Genomic DNA, 23,683 nt, shown 5'->3' with positions numbered 1-23,683 from the left:
TACTCTAAGTTGGACTAACAATGGATACAACCCCTGATCTCTTACACAGTCTCCAAGATTTTCTGCAGAAGAGGTGCCAACAGTGGGTATTCGGGCACAAGGGTGTGGTTCTGCTCATTTAAGGATAATGCTTCTCTCCCTCCCCCCCTCCCTCTATAGGCTTCCCAACTGTTTAAAATTCAGTCATTGGCACCTCAGAGGAGGGATGTGTCTTTTGTTCTTACTGCTGGATGCAAATGGTACTTTTAGGCTAAATCTGTTTCTATGTTGTCCACATATTAAGAAAGGATTGTAGACTAGGATCAAGCCCATCTTTACTAATCTGCACAGGGCATCTTTCCAGGGAGAGATGCTCATGGGTCTCCCACCACATCACATCTGCTTCAGCCCTTAGAATATAAATCAGTGTCTGTTGTTCCACACCACCTTCCACTTTCTTTGGTGGCCCCTTATCTTTGGAATACATTTGACCCCAGACATTCACATAGTTTAATTCAGCCTTCTCCAACCTGGTGCCCTGCAGACGCTGTTGGACTTCCCAATCAGCCCCAGCCAGTAAGTCCAATGGTTAGGAATTATGGGAATTGGAGTACAACAACATCCAGAAGGCCACAGGCTCCCCACTCTGATGTGCTTCATCAAAAGCCAGCTGAAGTATAGGAAATCTGTACATCTGTTAAGTCTTTTAAAACAGGAATTCCCACACTTTTTTCCCCATGGGCCACTTGAAAATTGCTGAGGATCTTGGCTGACCACTTAATAATTTTTTCTGCCTGTTGCAGCAATTGTAAAGTGCTGTGCTAGATGATGTATGAATTGAATTGTGTTTTTACAGACATGCCACAGACCACCTGGATGAAGCTCATGGACCATTTGTGATGTGTGGACCACAGTTTAGGAAACCCCTGCACTAGATCCTTTGTTGATTTTACCTTTGTTATAATTCTGTTTCAGACCATAAATCTGAAAACAATGGCTTTGGCAACCAGTTCTTCTTGAAATGACGCTGCAGATAAAATAACATGAGTCAAACTTCAAAACTGACCTCCGGTACCAATGTATCTCTTATCTTCACCATTTGACCTTCCAATAAGGACCACATTGTCTGACAAAACCAGCCAGCATCTTTCAATAGGGAGCAACTTTTTTTTTTTTACTGGCTTCACTTGGAAAGAGCAACAGCTCCTTCTAGAGGCTGTTTGCTAATAACACAATTTGACCCTTAAAGCACAGTACACAAGGCTTCCCAGTCCCAAACAGGGAAAGGGAGAGATTTCACGTATGCTATTAACTATGGTAAACCATGGAACACATTCAGCTTGTAAGAGAGGAGTTTCTGCCCATTCTGACACAGCATTCCTGAAAGCATGTTTTTTCTTTATCTTGGAAAGGGCAACACAGGCTCGGTGCCAGAGAAATTAGAGACCGAAGAGAGATGTTTTGGCTCTAATGAGCTTGTTACAGTGAAGTAGTAATGATAACAAAAAAGGATCAGGATGAAACCAAAAGTAGAATAAATTTGAAATATTTATTTAAGTCACAGCCAGGGCTGAGGGGGGGTGGCAGGGAACAAAATCCCCAGGGCTCAGACCTTTGGAGGGCCTGGGCCTCTGGGGGCCTGGACTATGAAAAAATAAACAATACATTACAAAATAAATGTTGGCATCTCAACAGACCAGAGAGTGCCTATAATGTCTGTTGCTAAATCTCAGCATAGCCAAGTCTTCTTGGATAACCTTTATCAAGAGTGGGACAGGGGAATGCAACCTTGCTCCTGCTTCTCAATCTCTCAATGGCTTTTGATATAACTGACCACAGTAACCTCCTAGACCGGCTCCATGGAATGGGAATTGGGGTCACCATGTTACAGTGGTTCCAGTCCTACTTGCAGGATTGAGCCCAGAGGATATTGCTGGGTTATTGTCTTTCTACCATCTGGCAGTTGTGCTGTGGAGTGCTGCAGGTACCATCTTATTCCCAAAGTTATTTAATATATATATGAAGCCTCTGGAAGTGGTCATTAGGAGTTTGGGGGCAAGGTGTCATCAGTATGTTGATAACACTCAGCTCTACTTCTCCATAACATCAGGATCAGGAGAGTCTGTGCAGGCCCTGGACTGGTACCTAAACACAATGGTGGGATGGATGAAGGAAAATAAGCTGAGTTTGAATCCTGGTAAGACTGAGGCACTGTGGGTGAGTGGTTCCTGTCTCCAAGAAATTGGTCAATTGCCTGTCCCGGATGGGGTTTCAATCCTCCTGAAGGAGCAGGATTCGCAGTCTGGGGATGCTTCTGTATCCAGCTCTGGCACTGGAGGCCCAGGTAGTTTCACTGGCTAGAAGTGCCTTTTATGAGCTGTGTCTGGTAAGACAACTACAACTGTTTCTGGACCCGGAGAGCCTAACCACAGGCATTGGTGACTTCAAGATTGGATTATTAAAATCCACTATATGCAGGGCTTCCCTTGCACTTGATCTGGAAACAGCAGTTAGTACAGAATGCTACAGCCAGATTGCTGTCAGGAATGAGACCCTGTCAGCTTACAACACCTCTACTCAAGGATCTGCACTGGTTGCCCATTTGTTTCCAGGCCACATTCAAGGTGTTACTATTGGTATATAAAGCCATTAACAAGTTGGGACCAATGTACTTGCAGGACCACCTTACCCCATGACACACCCCTTTTTCAGGACTTACACCAGCTTATGCCAGCTTTACTGAGCCCCAGCTGAGCCAAGCTGAGCTGGCTGAGCCCCAGCTTGGCTGAGCCCCAGCTGAGCTGAGCTAAGACACTTACCCTGGAGTAGCCTGGCCCCAGCTGGCTCAGCTGGAGATCTGCCACATCCAAGTCCTCTCAGCTTGGTGTAAATGCAAGTTGGATAGTGCCCTTAATATGATTCAGACATGGCAAAGCACAATATATACCTTCAGACCAGAACTATTAATAGTAGGCCCCAATTCACAGTTCTGTATTAACACTAATTAAATAGTTCAGTAATGCAGTAATACTAAAAATGTTATGTTTATTTATTTATTTTCACTTGGGTTTGTGAACAGTGTTATTTCGAATAAATATATTAAATATCCCATTCTGATAAATTTATTTCATTTATTTTCAATCTTTCCCACCCTATGTTAAATCTAAGCCACTTAACAACTTCCTTAAAGAAAGTAGTAACATTTGGTTTGTAGGATGATTTAGGGAAGGGGGCCCAATTGTGCATCTTGCCCTGGGTCCAATGCCAGCTCTCAGCGGCACTGGTCACAGCAGACAAATGACAGAAACATACATAAAATATGACAGCAACATATATAAAAAAGAAAGGTATAATTCTACATACGGCAATTAATGGGGAGGGGGTAAAATGTGAAATAAACTCTAAATACCAAAACAATAAAAAATTAATCTAAAAGACAAGAAAGCACAATGGGGATATAAAGACAGCAGCAAGTTGCACAAGAATGATTAACTAAAAGAAATTGACAAATAAAAAATAATTAACCAAACAGCTACCAATACAGCAAGTAAGCCCTACATTCCACTAAGCCCTACATTCCAGCCTCCTAAAAACCTTTTCCTGCCCAAACTAGTACAAAAGCTTTGTAAGCAATCACACAGGAACAAGACCCACTGAATCCAATGAAACCTACTCCCAGACAAGCAAACACACAGGATTGCAGCACCACTTTCTTAGCTGTTCTAACTGCACAGCATTTTGATATTAAGTTCAACAGAAAGTAACACTTGCTACAGAGTTTAAGGAAGAAGCGAGATCTCAAAGCAAAGTCCTTCTCCATCTTCAATAGAAAAGGCCAAACTGAAGCCAAAAAGGACCACGAAAACAGGAAAGTGTAAGAAAGGGTGATGCCAAGGAAACATAAATACTATATAGAGCAAAGTATTGAGGTATCTATCTGCTCCCCAATACCCCCAAAACCTCTTCTTGCTCCTTGGTTGGTTCCTTTCCACACAAACACACCCCACTTGGCTCACAACTAAAATTAGGTTACGTCGTGATAAATGGCAGGGTGGCGCAAGGCAGTTTGTCACACCACTTTACTGTCCAGAAACAGCTTCCTTTTGTCTTGGGGCAACTGATGTGATCCCACGGGGTCTATCTTGGGGAATTCTCCAGGTCTAGAACCACTGGAAACTAAGAGTACTTCTCTGTTGTTCCATATTGTTCCATGACTTGGTCAACACCTAATCACCAGAGCAAGCATTTTTCTGTCTTTCCCTTCATTCAGAGGTCCAGGCTAGTGCTGTGCCAAAAAAGTATGGCACATAATTAGCTGCTCTTCTTGGTTTGACAAATGCAAATTCAAAGACTAAAGTATTTACTCCACAGTAATCCTAGTATCAATAAATAACTTCCCAAAAGACTGATCCTATGAAACCACAGTAACTGCAGCAATGCAAACCATGGTTTCCACAAGCACAGCATCCTGTCCTCAACTGAATTCTGCCCTAATTGACTCAAACCTCTTATAGTTTGAAAGACCATTCAGGATGGCATGGAGACTACAATTGGTCCCACCTCCTCCCTGACCCTGCTAGATGTGCTTTGGAGTACAGAGACATTGCAAGTATTTACAGTGCAATCCTATGCATGTCAACTGAGAATTAACTCCTATTGAACTCAACAAGACACCCTCAGGGGAGTGCACACAGGACTGCAGCCTAAATTTCAGTGCAGAATTACAGAAATTGAGGAAAAACTGAAACAATAGGTGCAATTGTGTGGACTGTCCAAGGCATGGACAGTATTTCCAGCTCCATAAGACATGGCAGTCCTCTGGTTGAAACAAGTGACTGCTCTGCAATGCCAGTTTCTGAAGTAAACCTGCCCATTGAACATCAGCAGCTGTGCTAAGAATATCTTACACATTGCCATATAGACATCATGACCCACAGGACTGGACTGTCATAGCCAAAGTAGGCATTGTAGTCAGTGGAAGATCCACAATCTTCTCTCCCACTGTTTTTCAAAAGTTTAATAGCAAGGATAGGACCATTATTCATTATTGGGGTCATGGTGCTAGTGAAGTGAGGTTCACCCTCATACCAAATATTTTCATCCCATAACTGCTATTTAACCCATGGGGAGAAAACATAGACCAGTCTTCTTCCTCAACTTGGTGTCCCCCAGATGTTTTGCACTACAATGCCCATCAACCCCAACCAGCACAGCTAATGGTCAAGGATTATGGGAGCTGTAGTTCAACAACATGGAGGGAACCATGATGGGGAAGGCTGACATAGACAGGGCTACTCTTATGGTACATTTTAAACAGCACAGTCCTAAATATGCCTACTCCAAGATAAGTCACACTGAGTTCAATGGAGCTTACTCCCATGTAAGTGGGTGTAGGATGACAGTCCAAAACACAGATCTCCCGCCATCACATCTAGTTGCTACTCCATATATCAAGACTAATTGGATTATAAGAGGCTTTTCTGCATAAAGAACATCTCTCATACAGGCTATTTGCTGCCACAGTAACAATTTCCCTCAATCATTCTTTTTCTAGGCATGTTCTTTTCCAGTTTGTAAACACACTAGTCATTTAAAAACCACTTTCTATCTTAACTATGTATCTTAGTCAAGGCCATTCTGAAATTCTCCCTTCTAGAAATGCATCAAAAATTTGTCATGGTTTTCTTTCGGCAGACATTCCTAAAACATGGCCAATCTATCTTAATCGCTCTGATTTAGTCTTTATGACAGTATCTGGTTCTTCATACAGCCAATAACATTATTCATTCTTTCTGGTCCATAATTTTTTCTCACAATTTCCCATTAATTTGTTTTTATTCCCTTTTTGTCATTGCCATGTGCTTTAGAGAAAAGTACGGGGTTAGAATTACAATAATTGAAATTTAATGCTCTTGGAAATGTTTTTACTTTTGAGGGCGTTCCTAAGGCTTATCTGCACTTAGTTGCAAACCTTGTATTAGAACCAAGGACTAAGTTCAAAGGTCAAGCAGTTACCTCCTGCTTACCCTACTGACTTTACCCTCCTCACACACACTCCATTTTTATATCTAGGTAAATACCTCCCTACTCACACACCTGAAACTTAAAAACAAATCCATTCTGATGTTGTATGGTATCCATGTTTGTGTTACATGGATAAGGAGTGAGGGAATCCCTGCTCCCCCTCAGCACACACCTCTCTTTGGGAGGTGATTTGAGCAATCTACAACCTATAAGGGATAGATCCATGACTATGCTGGAAGGGGCAGTGTATGTTCTATTCTGTGTATTGTGATATATATGTGACCTGGATGAATGTACTTGTTCTTTGTTTGTTGATATTAAAAAATTTTTTTAAAAAAGATACATTCATTCAAACACAAAGAAAGGGACAATAACATGAAGAAACAGCTGCTTTATCAGACAAAAATAAAAAAGTCAAAGGAAGCTTTGACCCAAAGTCTAGGTTGACCACTGAAAATCTGTCTAAGAGCTCCACTCACAGTTCTTCTGAGCAGTAGTTACTGCCAAATATCCTCTGCACCTCACTTCTGTGGTGACTTCAAAGTTGAGGGTACTGTTCTTGACAAGATGCGATTGTTCTGGTACATGTGGTTTGTTCCTTGACTGTATGATGCTCTGTGGACCAATCACCCTCCCAAACAAAACTTCCCCTTCCAGCCAGTAAGAATACTCTGCTCCAACCTCCAGGTAGACTGCAAAGCTGAAGGGAGGCACACTTTCACCATTGTTACCAGCCAGGAGACCCTGGCAGAACCATAGCAAGGAGATCAACCCAGCCTCATCCATCAGCCACTAAAGGAGCAGTTGTTCCAGTGCTTGCTTTCCTCTACATTCCCCATTTCGTTTTCCTTTAATATCTTCTTTATTAGATTGTGAACCTGTGAGCAGGGACTGTCTTGTCTTTTAATATCTGCACAGCACTTATAAAAACATCTGAACATTTCTAAGTGTTAAACCATGATGATGATAAATGATCTCACCAAAAGTCATTTGGAGAAGCGGGACCCCCACCAGAGTAGTACTTTAAGCATAAGAATTTAGCTCATCTCATTAATGCAATAAAATGTTAACAGAAGCTCTATTTCTAATAGTCAAGCTGATGACCAAGAAAATGGATTCATTACAACATTAAATCCTTCACAGTCCCCAAATGCAGCTCACAGTTCTTCAGTAGCCCAGCTTTCTTATCCCCAGGCCTCCTCATAAAGGCTCCACAGTTACAAGGCACAAATTTATTTTATTTCATTTAAAATGTTTCTATCCTGCCCTTCTACCCTATAATAGGGCACTCTAGGCGGCTCACAATAAAATCATGCCCAATAAAATCACAAAAACATTAAAGCAGATAAAAATACAGTTAAGAAATATAGGGGAGTGATATTAAAAGGGACTAAAGAAGTAAAAACTAAAAAGGGAGGAAATAAAATCAGTTGCAGGCTCTACCTTTAATCCCTCCCAAAGACTCCCTAGAACAAGATGGTTTGCAGAGTCTCCGGAAAACCATCAGGGAGGGAGCAGAGGAGGCTTCATGGGGTAGGGTATTCCAGAGGTTGGGGGCCATGGCTGAAAAGGCTCTCTCCCTCGTGTCTGCCAGTCTAACATCTTTCATTCCTGGCATGCAGAGGAGACCAGAGGCGGCTGATCTTTAATCCCGGGCAGGTACATATGGCCATAAGCGGCCCCTTGGTTACATTGTTCCAAAGCCGTTTATGGCTTTAAAAGATCAAAACCAGCACTTTGAATTGGGTCCAGAAACAAATTGGGAGGCAATGGAGTCGATAAAGTGCAGGGGTGATATGCTCCCTGCACCTCTATCCAATTAACATTCTGGCTGCTGCATTTTGAACCAACTGCAATTTCCAAACCGTTTCCAAAGGCAGTATCACATAGAATGTGTTACAATAATCAAGCCTTGATGTCACCAGTGCATATGTCACCAGTGCATATGTCACCAGTGCATATGTCACCAGTGCATATGTCACCAGTGCATATGTCACCAGTGCATATGTCACCAGTGCATATGTCACCAGTGCATATGTCACCAGTGCATATGTCACCAGTGCATATGTCACCAGTGCATATGTCACCAGTGCATATGTCACGGTGGCCAGGTCAACTGCTTCCAGGAACAGGTGCAGCTGGTAGACCACTTTAAGTTGGCTGAAAGCACTCCTGGCTACTTTAGCCAACCTGATATTCAAGCAGCAGTGAGTACTCCCAAACTGCGGACCTGCTCCTTGAGTGCAACCCCATCCAGAACAGGTTGTAGCCCTATCCCTGGCACAGTTTTCCCCTTGATCAGCAACACTTCCATCTTGTCTGGATTAAGGGCTGGTTCACACAAATGTTTAGTGTGAGTCTGATGCTACTTGCATCCCCGTTAAATTCACATGGTTCACATGACGTTGCAGGCAAAGAGAAGGTAGGATGCAGTTTTTCCCTTTAAATCCTCAGTAAACAAATCCTGGGATAATGTGAAAAGTGAAGGAAAAACCAACTCTGCTTTGCAGCATTAATCCATGTAGGCACTTTGCTTCTACTTTTTTGCTGGAGGGCTAGATCCTTGCTTTCAGATACTCCCCTTTCTCAGCCCACTAAACTCTCCATGAGTTCCATTTTGCTTCCGGTGGCTTAACCAGCCACATCCGGCTTCCCTCTGTCCTCCTGCATTTGCTATAGCCTTCCTTTCCCCCCTTTTCTCCCGTGAAGTTCCTTCCCTCCCCTCGCTCCTTGAAACCAGCAATGCGCTCCATTTCCCAATATCATTGTATCCCCCAATTACAAGCAATGTGGCAGAAGGCAGAAGAGGGAGTAGCTGGCTGGTCTGGAATTGCCTCAGCCTCTGCAGTTGGGAAGAAAGGATGGAAGGAAAGAGAAACAAGGGAGAAAGTGTCATGCACTGTCCCCTCGCCTTCCCTTTATCTTGGCGGGAGAGACTTTCCCACACAAGAAGCAGGGAAATACATGCATACACACACATACATACAAGGCGCATCACAGGATCCGTGGGACTTCTGGTTTTTTGTTCTCTTTTGTCTCTTTCATTTTCCTATTGTCTTAAGAGAATTGTCCTTCTGGGCGGTTGATGGTTTAATGGAAGGGTGTTTCCATTAAAATAATGTTTTTTCTATACAGAGAGGGAGGAAGATTGGGAGTGTCTGCATGTGATTTATCTCATGTACATCAAGGGAAGGAAGACATGGGGTCACAAGACTTGTCTTATGAGAAAAGAATGGTGGTCCCAGTCACTACTCCCCCTTCCACACACACACATACACACACATGAAGAAGAGAAGGATTTTGAAGGGGAAGGGGTGCCCCTATTACCAAGAAAGCAAAGGGGAGAGACCTCATTTGTTCAGCCGGGAGAGGCGTGCAATTGACAAGAAACAATGAAACTGCCCCCAAAAAGCATCTCCTTCCAGTTGCTCTAGCCTTCCTTTCCCCTTGTTAAGTTCCTTCCCTTGCTCCTTGAAACCAGTAATATGCTCCGTTTCCATGTTAATTAACATTAATCTATACAGGATGGTCAATATACCCCCCATATCGCTGTATTGCCCAATTACTGGTGATGTGACAGAAGGCGTGTGCACACACACATACTCTCCCACTAAAAATTGCATTTCATATGTACTTAATAAAAAAGGGGGGTTACTATAAATGTCAGGAGGAAATGAAACAGAAAAAAGTTCTTTGTGTCAATTGCACCCCCCACGCTTTCCCATGTCAGCGTGCAATTGACAAGAAACAATGAAACAAAAAAACCCTCCCCTTTGCCATTAGAAATACTCCGGAGGGAGTAAACATGTAAATTTGGAGGCAGGGCCACAAGGAAACACGATACTAAACTTTACAAAGGAATGGCAACTATGTGAATGGGAAACAGTGGATTGGAAGGTAGGAAGTGTGAACCTTGAAATTCCATCGCAATGGGAAAAGCTGCGTCTTTAATCCAACTCCTGTGTGAATGGAGCCTAAGTTTCAGTTCGTTAGCCCACATCCAGCCCTTCACAGCCTCAAGGCACTGGTTCAGGATGAGCACTCCCTCCTTGCAATCAAATAGAGTTGTGTGTGTCATCAGCATATTGATGACACTGAACTCCAAATCTCAGGATGACCTCTCCCAGTAGTTTCATACAGATGTTAAAGAGCATGGGAGACAGAATGGAACCTTGCAGGACCCCATACTCCAGTGGCCAGGGAGTCAAGCAGTAGACTACCAGCACCACTTTCTGGGTCCTATCCATCAGGTAGGACCAGAGCCACCATAAAACGGTGCCTCCCAATCCCATCCCAGCTAGACGGCCCAGAAGGATACTGTGGCTGATGGTATCAAAAGTCACCAGGAAGTCCAGCAGGACTAACAGAGATGCACTCCCCCTGTCTGATGCCCGGCATAGGTCAAGCAGGGTGACCAAGTCAGTCTGTGTCCCATGACCAGTCCTGGAGCCTGATTGAAAAGGGTCTTGATAATCAGATTCATTACAGGCCTTCAAGAGGGCACTAAAGCTTTTTTTCCCTCCGGATGGCTGTGGTCCTCTTGGTTTTAACTAGCATTTAAAGGTTTTCACCAGTATTGTATTTTTACTGCTGTGGTTAGTTTTGTGGTTGGTATATTTTTCGGTTGTGTTATTTTAAAAATGTGTTGTGCTTGTTAAAAGGTCTACTTTCAAACAACAAATATGTTTTGTTCTAAAAAGGCTTAAAAAAGAGAGTCTTTCTCTGTTCAGCCTGTGTCTGTTCAAAGCCTTGCACCACCATATTTTGTTATGGTGTATAGTGCCAGTTCAGTAGAGGCTGGTCCATTAGAGTGAATGGGGCACTGTCCCACCAATGTTAATCTGCCCTCAGTCTGCACCCACCTGCCTACCTTCCTAATTACAACCAGTTCAGGGGGTGGCAATGCCTGTCAGCTTCTTCCTCCTCCTCCTGCTCCATCTCAGTGTTGTCCTTGAAGAATTCAGCAGGGAGGAGAATGGGAACAAAAACTAGAATTAGTTGGCTCTGCTTGTCATTGGCTCTGGCTGCACCTACTGTTGGTCTTCCTGCCTTCTGCCCTACCAGTCCCAATGGGCACCAGCCAGCATTGCATGCAATTTCTTCCTCTCATAGTTAGACACACCCACAAATGTTACAAGCATCATTGTGGCAATATCATTTTACTGCACTGTCCCTGTATTTCAGAAAAATCTGTAGCTAAACATGTAAATCTCTACAACTGAACTTGTAAAACATCTACATGCAACACATTACCATCCCTACATCTGCAGGAGGAGTGAGTAGGTTCAGTTTATAATAGCAAAGGAGCCCTCATCCATAGATGGCCCAACCCTCAACTGCAATAATAAAGAAGGAAAGTAACAATGAATCTCAAACTGAAGAATGTTAACATCAATAAACACAATAGTTTTGTATTTATATAACCAGAGCATGTAAGTGGTGGTAATTACTGTCAGTACCTTTATAACAATCTGTTTACTATGGCTATATAGTAACAAACCCCTTCTCTATATTAAGAAATTACAAAGATCATCAGCACTCTTAGGATGCACAGAACAACAAAGAAACAGTCTTAACTGCAATTACTCACAATACTTTGGACTTGAGACTCAGTTTGTCCTGTGAAGAAAGCACAGCCTTCCCAACTCCTTAAGAGCAACTTCTCTCTCTGCAGACCATGCTGGACTGTAGGAATCTTCTCACTCATAAGGTATACAATTTAAGGCTTGTATCCAATGCAGTGTTGAGTAAGTGTCCTGTCAGCACAAGGATTTCCATTTGCACAACAGGCCTTCTCCCCTTCCCGTGCACACCCAGCACCCTCCCAAATCTGTTCTGGAGTACTGTGAATAGCCAACAGGTTTTTCCTATAACTCTTGAGCACCTTTTCTCTTCATGGGTCAAGCTAAATTACTGAAATCTTCTGAGAACAATCAGTACATTCTGAAATGCTGTACTGGGCACACTCCAACAGCTAGCTCCAAAAAGGGAAAGGGGGCTAGGGTTGCTGCCTTCATCTTATGCTGGTAAATACAGGCACGCTGGATTACCATTCAATACTGTTACAAATACAAACAATGACAACAGCATGTGTTACATGTATACCCAGCTATGCAAATTAGCAGTGTTACCTACAGTTGCCAGGTCAGAAACATCCCAAACCTTGAGATTTCAGGGGCAGGCCCTAGTGATGTCACTAAGCATGATACATTAAGCATCAAACACAGTTGCTTGGAGCACACCACTCAAAAAAAATTCTCCGATTTGAAATTAAGATAGAAATCTTAGCTAAATGAGGGTGTTCCCAGGTCCAGCTGAAGTGATGGGATTATTCCTTCTCACCTGCTTAGGAAACCTGGGGAGGAAACATTTAATCTAGCCTACTTGCTTCTGGCAAGAAGGGTTTAAGTACCCTCAGGCCAGGTCAATCACCAGAAGGCCATTGAAGGAAGCCTAGTGTTCTAGAGATGTTAGATGGGAGCACTCAGGAGTAAAGATGGATGCACCTGAAGGCTGTAATTCTAAGCACACTTACTAAAGGCCCAGGCCCCATAAAACTAATTTCTGAGTAGATATGGTTAGCACTGTGCTGTTGGTAAGGCTTGACTAGGGATCCTCTGCAAAGATATCAATATCAAAGCAGGATTGGCAACCCCCTGCATGGAATGTTCTGCCTGCCTTTTAACATAGCTGCTCCAAACTTCTTTACAGACTTGATCCTTCACTGCAGAGAGAGGTTTGAGAAATGTATAAGAGTTAAGAAGATTCTCTATCCTTTTCTGCCTGTGGGCTGCTATAAACTCACTTTGACAGCCAACCCAATTCTAATGAGTAATAATTGACAGAGAGAAAAAACACATAGTTTGGTTTATCTTCACAGGCAGTAGCTTGGAACAACAGCAACTGAAGCCACACTTCCCTGTATGTGAATTCTCTTTTAACACTATTGGTGAAGAAACAACCCATCAAGCAACCAAAAAGGTGTATCATCAGTGGGTTTAAGGGGGTTGAGCTGAGCACATGGTACCACTGTTGTTGCTTCTATGGATGTAAGGGAGTGAGGTCAGAGGTAAATGAAATGCAAATAGAAAAAGAAAAAAACAAAAGACAGTGATATTTCCTAAATGCAATACCATACCAACCACAACAAGATTCCTATGAGTAAGGCAGAAAACTCAGTATCCCACAACCAGACAGTGTTCTTAACCAAAACTAAAAAAAAATCCTAGCAGTTAGTCAGCCTAGGTCACAGAAATCCCCAGGCAGCACAACCTGACCCAAGGACTGCAGTTAGTGTGGAGTGCTGTGGCACAATTACTGACATGAGTGAGACCCTATCAGCACATAATATCTCTGCTCTGAAACCTGCACTGGTTGCTTACTTGCTACCAGGCCAAGTTCAAGGTGTGCTTTCCATGTTATGGGTGCCACATAGTACTTGTTCTACTCTTGTAAGAAATAGATCCTTTAGTGTGGCAGCACCTATGCTTTGGAACTCCCTGCTTATTGACATTAGGCAGGCCCCTTCACTGTATTCTTGTTTTGCAACTGTTTTATAGTTATTGGATTTTAAATGGATTTGTTTCTTGTTGTGAGCTGCCTTGGCTTTCATTTGGCAACCCTACCTCAAAGGATTGTTGGAATGACTCCATATGCACACACATTGGAGATTTAAAAATATATACACCCCATATAATAGTTTATTGTCAAAACCATTTGGTCACTGCATAACATTTTTTAAAAAATCAGTATTAGTTTTCTACATAATAAAAGCAGTGACACTTAAGTAAGCCCTGCCTAATTGCTTTAAAAAATAGGCTTGGAGGGTACAGAAAGATTTACAACACAAACATATTCCTTTACTATGTTCACTCAAAAGTCCCATTGATTACAGTGCAATCCTAACCATGCCAACTCAAAAGTATGTCCTATTGAATTCAGTGGGGTTTATTCCTGTTATGTGGGATTAGCATTGCAGCTTTACTCCCAGAACAGTGAGTATAGGATTAAAGCTTCATATTGGGAAGGCTTTCAAAACAGGCTATGAATTAGACAAATAAACTGCCCTCTTCAACAGCCCAGGAAAATTTAAACTTGTTTGACTCCCCATAATTAGAAAAGTATAACACATTGTAATGGCATCATAAGTTACATGTACACTTCTTTTAAATTTCTGTTCAAAAATTATTTGAAAGATAAAATTATAATATGATATTTTTGCAAGTAATTTAAAAAACCTGCATGTACACTTTCATTATAATCATAACTGAAATTGTTTACAGTAGACAATTGCCTACCAAGGTCCTGCTGTGACTTTTTGTTCTACATCTCCTGCACACACAGAGAAAGGGACTTTTACTACTGCTGAAAGCTATACACTTACTCAGTTTATGAGATTTTCAGACAAGCAGGAAAAGACAACAGTTTTCTGCCCTTGCAATGGGTTCTAACTATAGGCTGGAGGTCAACAAATCCCTTCTCAATCACAACCCTGAATTTACTTATTGGCTACAAACTTGAAAGGATGGGGTTAGAGCAGCCAGCTATGAGCTTATTTAACAGAAGTTGTGGGGTGTGGCTGACATTTTGTTGTATATCTCTTGAACCAGACCACCTAGAAACTTTTTTTTTAATGAAAGCTAAGAGTCCAGAGATAGGGGTGACACACCCAGAGATCCAGGGAGAACTCCAAAAATCCAGAGTCTCTGGGTAAAAATCAAGACCTGACAATCCTAGTGTTACCAGTTTGTGGAAAACGCCCAACACTAAATGCAGGTGAGGCAGTGGAGGTGCTAAGTCAGTGCCTGGCCATTGTAATGATGGCCAATACATAAACTCGATCCAGAAAAGATGGAGTTAGTGGTTGGTTCATCAGCTCAGGCGAAAGAAGCTTAACTTGTTCTGGAAGGCTTTGCACTTCCTGTAAAGAACCAGGTTCATAGTTTGGCAATGCTCATAGATCCATCTTTGTCACAAGAGGGGCCTTTGTAGTGCATAGCACCATCTACCAACTTGCAGCGCAATCCTAACGAAGTCTATTCAGAAGGAGGGATAGGAGAGAAATTCAATTCCACATTTAAAGGCAAATATGTCAAATTTGCACATTCGGAAATAATATGAGACCCAAAACACAGCTATCCATTGAAATTCACCCTTATCTGAATTTTTGCAATGCAGTTCTCCAATCAATGTTTACAAAAATGCATATATTAGGAGAAAGTATGCATAAAAATTAATAATTGGTGAAAATAACACACAAAATGCATATATTAGGGGAAATCGATTGCAAAAATATGTACATTGCTCAAAACTGCATACATTTATATCCTGCCTTTCTTTCATCAAGGAACTCAATGTGGCATACATATGATTCCCAGGTGGTCTCCCATGTTGTCACTGATCAGACCCAGACCCGCTTAGCTTCAGCAAGGTGGTGGCCTCATGTGCCTTCAGACCATACCCAGGGCTACCCCTAGGCACTAGTGAAGTCCTGCCAGGTCCCGCTGGGTCATCGTTCCCTTACTTTTGGGGGAGCTGGGTCCCTAATGGGTCCCTGTGTTTCCAGCACTACAGCCCATCAGCATGAATCCCCTTTCATGCTGATTGGCTCCTACCAATGTCTGTTGCTGTGGAAGGAGAGTCACAAGGATGAAGAGAGTCATGAGAGAAGGAGAGTGACAAGGATGATGACAGTGGTTTTTCCCATTACAGTGTTGCAAGAACACCTGCACTTGGCTGACTTTCTCTTCTCCTAAAGATACAGGATCAGTCTCAGGCCCTGAACCTGGCAACCCTACTGCAAGGGTTTGATTCGTTTGATTCGATTGATAGAGAGTGTCTATGGTCCAAACTGGCAAGTACCAACATTGACAAACGCCTTCTACATTTAATTAGGGTTTTATATTCTAATAATACTATAAGAATAAGATCAGGGAACACCTATACTGATTCCATAAAGGTGAATAAAGGTGTTAAACAGGGCTGTCTATTAGCTCCTTTCCTGTTTAATTTCTATTTAAATGATATTGTATCTGAGCTCCAAGATCCATCCTTTTTTGCCCCTTCTATAGGAAATAGAAAAGTAACAATTCTTTTATACGCGGACGATATGATTTTATTATCCCTTACCCCAGTTGGACTAAGGAGACTATTGACAAATCTGGACCTTTATTGCAAAAAGGAAAAATTGCAAGTTAACTGCCAGAAAACTAAAATTATGGTTTTTGGAAACAGATACAAACAGCACAAATGGTCTATGGGAAATCGTCCTATAGAACAATGCCGCCATTTTAACTACCTGGGGATATGGTTTCAAGACAATTTATCCTGGAAAAGGCATCTTAATACTATCAAACAATCTGCAAATCGGGCAGTGGGAGCATTACTTAGATTTTACAGGACGGTGGGGGGCTACCAAGCGACCGCTGCACTGAAAATTTATCAGTGTAAGGTATCATCCCAGATTTTATACGGAGCGGCTGTATGGGGATGGGATGCTATTTCATTCCCATCTCTTGAAACTATCCAAAATAACTTTCTTAAACAGCTACTACGATTACCTTCTGGCTCCCCTGCTGCCCTCTTGCGCTCCGAATGCGGTCTTCTGCCAATTAGCGCCCACATCCATAAGAACTTATTAACATACCGGTCCTATCTAAGCAATACAGCTACTAAGATCCTAGCGAAGGCTTGCTTTGATCAGTCCATGGTGTCTAGATTTTGGAAACTGAGATCCTTGAACATTTATAAACATTACCACTTTAATTTGCAATCTCCTCATCTTCTTGATAAATCCAAAATTTGTGCTCAGATAACACAATATTCCAACTGGATAGATAAAATAACCATTCTTAACTGCAAGTTTTCAAAGTGGTTCTGTACATATAAATGTGAACACTCAAGGGCTGACTATTTGCTAAGCCTTCAGAATGTACATTTAAGATATGCATTCACAGCCCTTAGATTCCAAACCATGCCCTCTGCTATAATTTCAGGTCGTTACCAACAAATCCCATGGGAACAACGTTTATGTATCTGTCTCTCTGGTCAGGTAGAAGATTTGCCACATTACCTACTTGCCTGTCCCTTATATAAACAACCAAGAGCTATCTACCTGGACCCCGTGATAAATAATTTGGGTACTTCTGATGTTTCTCAAATTATAGCTTTTCGTCTTTCTGATAATGATCCTCAAATTACCAACATGGTGGCCCATTTTGGTTTTGCTGCCCAAAAATTGAGGGCTAAATATTTGATTGTTACTGAATTTTAGAGATTCTTATGATTGCCTAGGCTCCTGGTTGCTTAACTCATGTTTTATTATTATGTGAATTTTAATACGGTTTTAATTTTTAATGTTATATTTGTATATTATATGTAAATGCATGTTTTTAAAGATTGCGTTGGCTTATGGCCTGGCAATAAACTTTGACTGACTACTGCAAGGTGATGGTGGCAGCAGGGGCTGATGGAGGCAATGCTCAGGCTGTGTTCATCCCACTCCTACCTCATTGGCATGTTTTCTGATTTCTTCCTTTAGGGTTCCCCCTCTTCCCCCAAGTATTTTTGTTCTTCTACAAACCTTGGGTACCAATCCTGCTGATACCTCCCCTCCTGTGTGACCAAGGTGCCATTTTAATGACATACGCAATGGCACTCACAACTTGTGCATCAGAAATAGAGGTAATGAGTGGGACCTGCAACAAAATGTTGTAGTGCGAATTGCTTCTGTAGAGGATTCCAGCCACTTCATTCCCACCTACACCCACACACCCATTTTCAGTTTCCATTACCCACCCTCTCAACAGTTAGCACTTTTTGCCCACTGAGCATGCTCAGTCATAACAGATGAACCCTGCTAGTCTAGCTTTCTTTCTAATATAACACACAAAGACACAATTTTTCTGTCCTCCTGTTCTGCTCACTCCATTCTATTCTCCTCTCCCAGCCAATTGTTGGGATTCCCCCTACTCAATGCTCAAGTTATTATGAGGCTATTCACTTTTATATGTGGGTTGTGCAATTTTAGCAACATAAGCACAGGGCTAGTGCCAGGCATGAGTAGGGCCTGGGGCACAGTCATGATGCTCCCCAACACCCCCAATGCAGCCAGCATGGGCTTAAATAAGCCTGGTTGCTCCACCTCCCACATTGTTGCATCAGTGCACTAGTGCACTGCATGCGCACATCTGCCATCACCCAAAATGCGGCGATGTGGGAGGTGAAGTAGCCAGGTCTATTTAAGCCCAGGTATGTTGCCTTGGAGGGTGGAACTCCCACTTCTTGATCCGCATCAGCATCAGGTCACAGGCCATGATTTGCAGCCTGTCAAATCTAGAATCATGCCCATTCCTACTGATTAATATCATTTTGTTCTCAAAGATATTTACTGACAAGTATCTCAGCTCACAATGCACAATAACTTGGCATCTTTTACTGAAAATACTCTTTTACTGAAGTTGTTTTGTCTTGATATTCTGGGTTCCTTTTGAGTCATCCTGAAAAAAATGAACCCTGCATATAACTTCCCAGTGGAACATGTCCTTAATTTTTCAGAATCAAAGGGGGGAACACTTTTGAATATTTATTTCACTTATTTTCCAGCATATTTAACCTATCCCTAGAAAGTTTAATTCCTGCTAGTTTATGCTGAAGTACATTCCCCTAATTCAGCCCTATTACGACATTTCTGTTCCAAATAAGATACGTTTCATTCTGTTCCTCCTCTGGGTTCACCAGCAATATTATACACACACAGAAAAGCTACTACTAAGTCAGATCTTGGGAAGCTAAAATGCCATTTTAAACTCCCACTAAGTTGGTGACACAAGGAAGGGACAGCAGTGATCACATTTCATTTTTGTTCACATTTTACATAATGTAAGGAAGAGAATTTACAAGCGCACTCTTAGACCTTCACAGCTATTAACTACAGAAAAAGAGTTTCACATATGTATGCATGAACTCACACACCACCTGAAAAAGATACAATAATTAAGGTGCATCATCTGGATTGAAAGAAGTTGATCAAATAAAATCTGAATAAAATTTGTGTGATGCCCTATATTCTTCTGCTGCTGGATGTTAGATACAATTATCTACATCACTGCAAAATGTATATAAGCTGAACTGGTCAGTATGTTTGTGAAGGGACCTTATTCTGTGTTTTACTTAGCAGAAAAACATGTGTGCACCCAAAAACTCTCCCAAAGTACAAAACATCACAAAATATTTGTCAGAACAGGTTTCACTACAGGATTTTGTTTCAGATTTGTAATTCTAAAAACAGATAAACATTTAAAAATGGATTTGCAATGCTCGCATATCCTCCTTGCTACAACAAAAACTCTGATTCCCACTTCACAAAGCAACAAAAGATTCCACCCTTCTCCACATATGAAAGGGAGTGCCATATGTAAGGAACATACTGAAGTTCACAGTCTTGCAAGTTATTTGATGGGAATACAGCCGCTGCAGACTCCAGACCCCCAAGTAAACATCTATTATTAGACACTATGTTCCATCTGTACACAAGATGGCAGCAAATCCCCACAAACTTGGTAGCAAGGCTTTTATATGAAGTAACATTTCCAGGTTCTCTTTAAAATAAAGTCAGAGCCTCTCACTGTGATAGATACAAGACACTCTCTGAGTGACCCAATGCTCTTGCATATAGTTACTCTTGATAGACAACCCAAATTGTATGGGGGAGGGATGAAAAGAGGCTGCTTACCCAAGAAGGACGCATTGCAACCCAAAAACATCAGACATCTCAGGCATCACAGTCTTGTGCTACTAGACAGCAGAACTGGAGTAGGCTTGCCAGGTCTCCGGCAATCTGCCGGAGAGTCCGGCAAAAGGGGGCCGTGTCCGGCCTCCGGCTATACTTCAATTTAAAAGGTGGATCTCCGGCTTTTTATTGGCCCCCTCAGCCACGCATGCGCGATTGACCACGCATACGTTGGGCTGCGGCTGGCCGACTTACGCTCTTTACAATTTCAGGCAGGCAGGCCGCAGGCAGGCCGCAGGCAGGACTTGAGCAGCCGACACAGTGAGGGAGGGACTCCTCCAGCAGCAGCCCCTGCCTGCTCCCACCACCACCCACAGAGAGAACATACAGGTGGCTGGGGCCCGGGCGTGTGAGGGTGATCTGATGGCCCATGGGTGGGTGGAGGTGAGTGGTGGCAGCAGCGGAGGCTAGGCTGGGCTGGCCTGGCTCCGTCTTTCTTAGCCCCGGCCGGCCCGGAGCCAGTTCCCCGCCCTGGGGCTCAGGCTGCTGAAGTCTCTGGTGGGGGGGGATCGCGATCGTGGCCGCGGCCGCAGCCGCTGCCGTGGGTGGACTGAGGTGAGTGGTGGGGTGGCAGTGGAGCCCAGGCTGGGCCGGCTCCCTCTTAGCCCCGGCCAAGACGGGGGCCGGGGCCCATCCCATGCGGCTTGCGGCCTGCCTGGCAGCCTCAGCGCAGGAGCCGTGGAGGGCAGGCCGGGGCGGCTCCTCCTCCTTAGTCCAGCCGGTTCTCCAGCTCCAGAAAGGACAGCCGGCCGCTTCACCCCTCCTGCTGTTGGTGCCGCTGGGGGGCCCATCGCGGCTGCTGCCGCCCAGGGGTGCCCACAGCAGGAGGGGTGAAGCCGGCGGCCGTCCTTTCCGGAGCAGAGGAACCAGCTCCGGGGCTAAAAAGGAGCCGGCCCGGCCTGCCCTCCACGGCTCCTGCTGAGGCTGACAAGCCGCGACGCCCGTCTCCTAGCAACCGCTGCCGAGACAGGGCCGACGCGGCGGCCTGCAGGCTCAGCCTCAGCAGGAGCCGTGGAGGGCAGGCTGGGCCGGCTCCTCCTCCTTAGTCCAGCCAGTTCGGAGGTAGGCTGACCAGCCCACTTCTGGTACGTCTGTTAAGGAAGCGTGCTGAAAGGCTTTGAGGGCCTGTTTGGATGTCACACTCTCGCACCTGCAACTCTTTAACTTAATCTCAGGTGCTTGAAGCGCTGTTTATTGAAATAACTTTGCACATGCTCGGCGATACTGTCTTTACTTCTTCATTTCTGGGCTGAGCCGTGGTGGTGAAAGCATGTTTCTTGGGGTATTACTGTGCTTGACCCTTGCCTTAAACTAAAATTGGGGATTTGTTAGCTCGGGGCTGCCTCCATACAAATACATGGGCCATAAGAAGAGTAGAGTTAAGGGCAGAAAGGATTTGTTTCTGCAGGACTCCTGTGTTCTTCTCTCCTCTTTGTGTTACTGTGTGTTTTTAAGTGCTTCCATCCTCCAGGGACTTAATTATTTCTTGCCAGGTTAGATTTAAATCTGGCTGTAGAATTCCCCACTTTAGCTTCATATCTGAATTCATGTATTAAACTTTGCAAGACAGTCTATAGTCTGTGTTTTCTTCTCCCCTTCTTTTTTTTTAAAAAAGCTTTCTGTTATCTGTTGCTGTCTGCAAACCCTGAATGATGACAGCATGTGTACTACCAGCTGTCAGATGTTCAATATTATCAAAACAGAAAGAAACTGGCCTGTTTGAAAGCTGCATTTTTATAGAGCCATAATTTTATTAGAGCAATATGGCTTTGGCAACATTCCCCCACCCCTTTTTTTCTTATTTTTTAATTGCGGTTTCTACATACTTTAACCATAAAAAAGTAAATTGAATGATCTTTTTCTGGTCTAAAGTTAATTGTTGGCAAGTTAAAAGTACATCTTTAAGTCTGCAGGCTAGCACATAGGATGACATACACCTCAATCCTCTCCACTTTTATTCAAAAGTAGTTGTTACATATGGTTACAACCTTAGTATTGGGCATTGTAATAAAACATCCCAAAACATGATGATACACTGCTTCTTGAACAATTTGTTCATTGACCAGGGAAGGAAGGAGTCAGTTTACTTACCTGCCATGTGATCCCACTGAGTTTCACCATACTCCAAACTAGGTGGAATCCATGTTAAATGAAGAGTAATGTTGAGTTCAGCTTCAGCATCCCCCACCATGGTCAATGTATGTGCCCTACTTTTGTCTCTTGCGTGATGTAGTTCCAAAAGTCTCAGAAGGTAGACTTGTTTAGACAACTATACTGGTTAATTGTGAGACTGACACTACTATAAAAGCTGTCAAATGCTCATTGTTGATAAACCATATTCAATTTCTTTAGTAATTTTTGTCTAATAATAACTTTTGCTTATAAATTGTTTTAAATTTTTTAAATTGTGTTTTAAATTGTTTTTAAAAGATGTGTTTTAAATTTGTATATTTGTTTTTAATGTTTTTAGTTACTGTAAACCTCCCAGAGAGCTTCGGCTGTTGATGGACTTTTTGATGAACTTTGCCTGGTTAAAAAGTTTGTGCCTGAGGTCAAAACATCTGATCTTCCTCTGGATGAGAAATGGGTGCAGTTGCTAAAGAGCATCAGATCAAGAATTCTGGTGAAGGTTGTCAGTGCAGTGTTTGCCATCCCAGTAAGCAATGCTTTCGTGGAGAGAGCGTTTTCACTAATGGGCAATGTATGGACTGACAACAGGAACCGTATGTTACCTTCCCTTGTTAAAGCAGAGCTTTGTGTCAAATTAAACTTTGGCATGAACTGTGCTGAGTTTTTTAAATATGTGAAGGAAGAGCAAAGGTTGCTTAAAGCTTGTGTTTCAAATGAGAAGTACAAATTCTAAACTCAGCCTGTTTAGTTATTTAACACCAGTTCCTACAGTGAAAGCACCTTGTTCATTCTTTCTGTTTTTTCTTTTATAAAGAGTAATACTGTTTATAATGTTTATAATGGTTGAAAACATCCCTTGGATGTCATCCACTTCTCTTTTGTAAGAGAGATAAATGTCTAAAACCAGCTGCAATTTCATTGCTTCAGTGGGTCTCTACTCTAGTTGGGACTAGATTGATTGGTGATGTAACCTGCCTTTGTTCTCTTAAAGATAGTGTTTGTTAATAAAAAAATTGTTTGTAACCTGGTGCTATTGGTTTTATTTCTGTCACATTTTTACCTTTACCTTAATATTAGAGGTAATTGTATAATTGTATAATTGTGATTGCCAACTGCTTGCCTAGAATGCCCTCCCTTGTCCTTAACATGGCTGCAACTGTATCTACTCAGAAGTAAGTCCTATTTAGTTCAGATCTTGTAAGTTCAGGTCTGTGGCTTCCTTTATGGAATCAATCCATCTCTTGTTTGGCCTTCCTCTTTTTGTAGTCCCTTCTGTTTTTCCCAGCATTATTGTCTTTTCTAGTTAATCGTGTCTTCTCATTATGTGTCCAAAGTATGATAACCTCAGTTTCATCATTTTAGCTTCTAGTGATAGTTCTGGTTTAATTTGTTCGGACACCCAATTATTTGTCTGTTTTGCCTAGAATGTCCTCCCTTGTCCTTAACATGGCTGCAACCGTATCTACTCAGAAGTAAGTCCTATTGATTTCTATGGGGCTTAGTTCCTTAATAAGCATGTTTACAGTTGCTGCCTTCAGGGGCATCTATCTGTGCTCCCATCTAACATCTCTGCAACACTAAACTCCTTTCTTCCAATAATGGCCAAGTCTGAGGGCACGTAAACCCTTCTTGCCAGAAGCAAGTAAACTAGAAGGCATCAGAACTGCACCTCCCAAGAAATATCCCTAATGTCCTAGTAAGAGTTCTACCTAGAAGTTGAAGGGTTACGCTGACCCTTTGGTATGTGTTGCTGTGGTTGGT

At 42.7% G+C, this 23,683-nt stretch overlaps 1 protein-coding gene across 10 annotated transcripts in view; it reads right to left on the bottom strand.

The window, feature by feature from the left end:
* Positions 1-23,683, bottom strand: part of GRM4 (glutamate metabotropic receptor 4) — a 603,968-nt gene that overhangs the window by 566,504 nt on the left and 13,781 nt on the right. For 3 of the 10 annotated variants that reach the window (XM_061632387.1, XM_061632384.1, XM_061632385.1), the window contains exon 1: positions 11,594-11,839. The exons of 1 other annotated variant lie outside the window; for it this stretch is intronic. The gene's annotated coding sequence lies outside the window, so the exon portion shown is untranslated. Of the gene's footprint in view, positions 1-932; positions 1,007-10,865; positions 10,954-11,593; positions 11,840-12,345; positions 12,428-23,683 lie in introns of those variants that run through there. 6 more of the 10 variants (XM_061632380.1, XM_061632382.1, XM_061632381.1 and 3 more) reach the window with 6 other exon arrangements.

Source organism: Rhineura floridana, chromosome 6, assembly GCF_030035675.1.
Source record: "Rhineura floridana isolate rRhiFlo1 chromosome 6, rRhiFlo1.hap2, whole genome shotgun sequence".
NCBI lineage: Eukaryota > Metazoa > Chordata > Lepidosauria > Squamata > Rhineuridae > Rhineura > Rhineura floridana.
The sequence above is the reverse complement of the archived record's forward strand: the minus strand, read 5'-3'. Positions and strand labels throughout refer to the sequence as shown.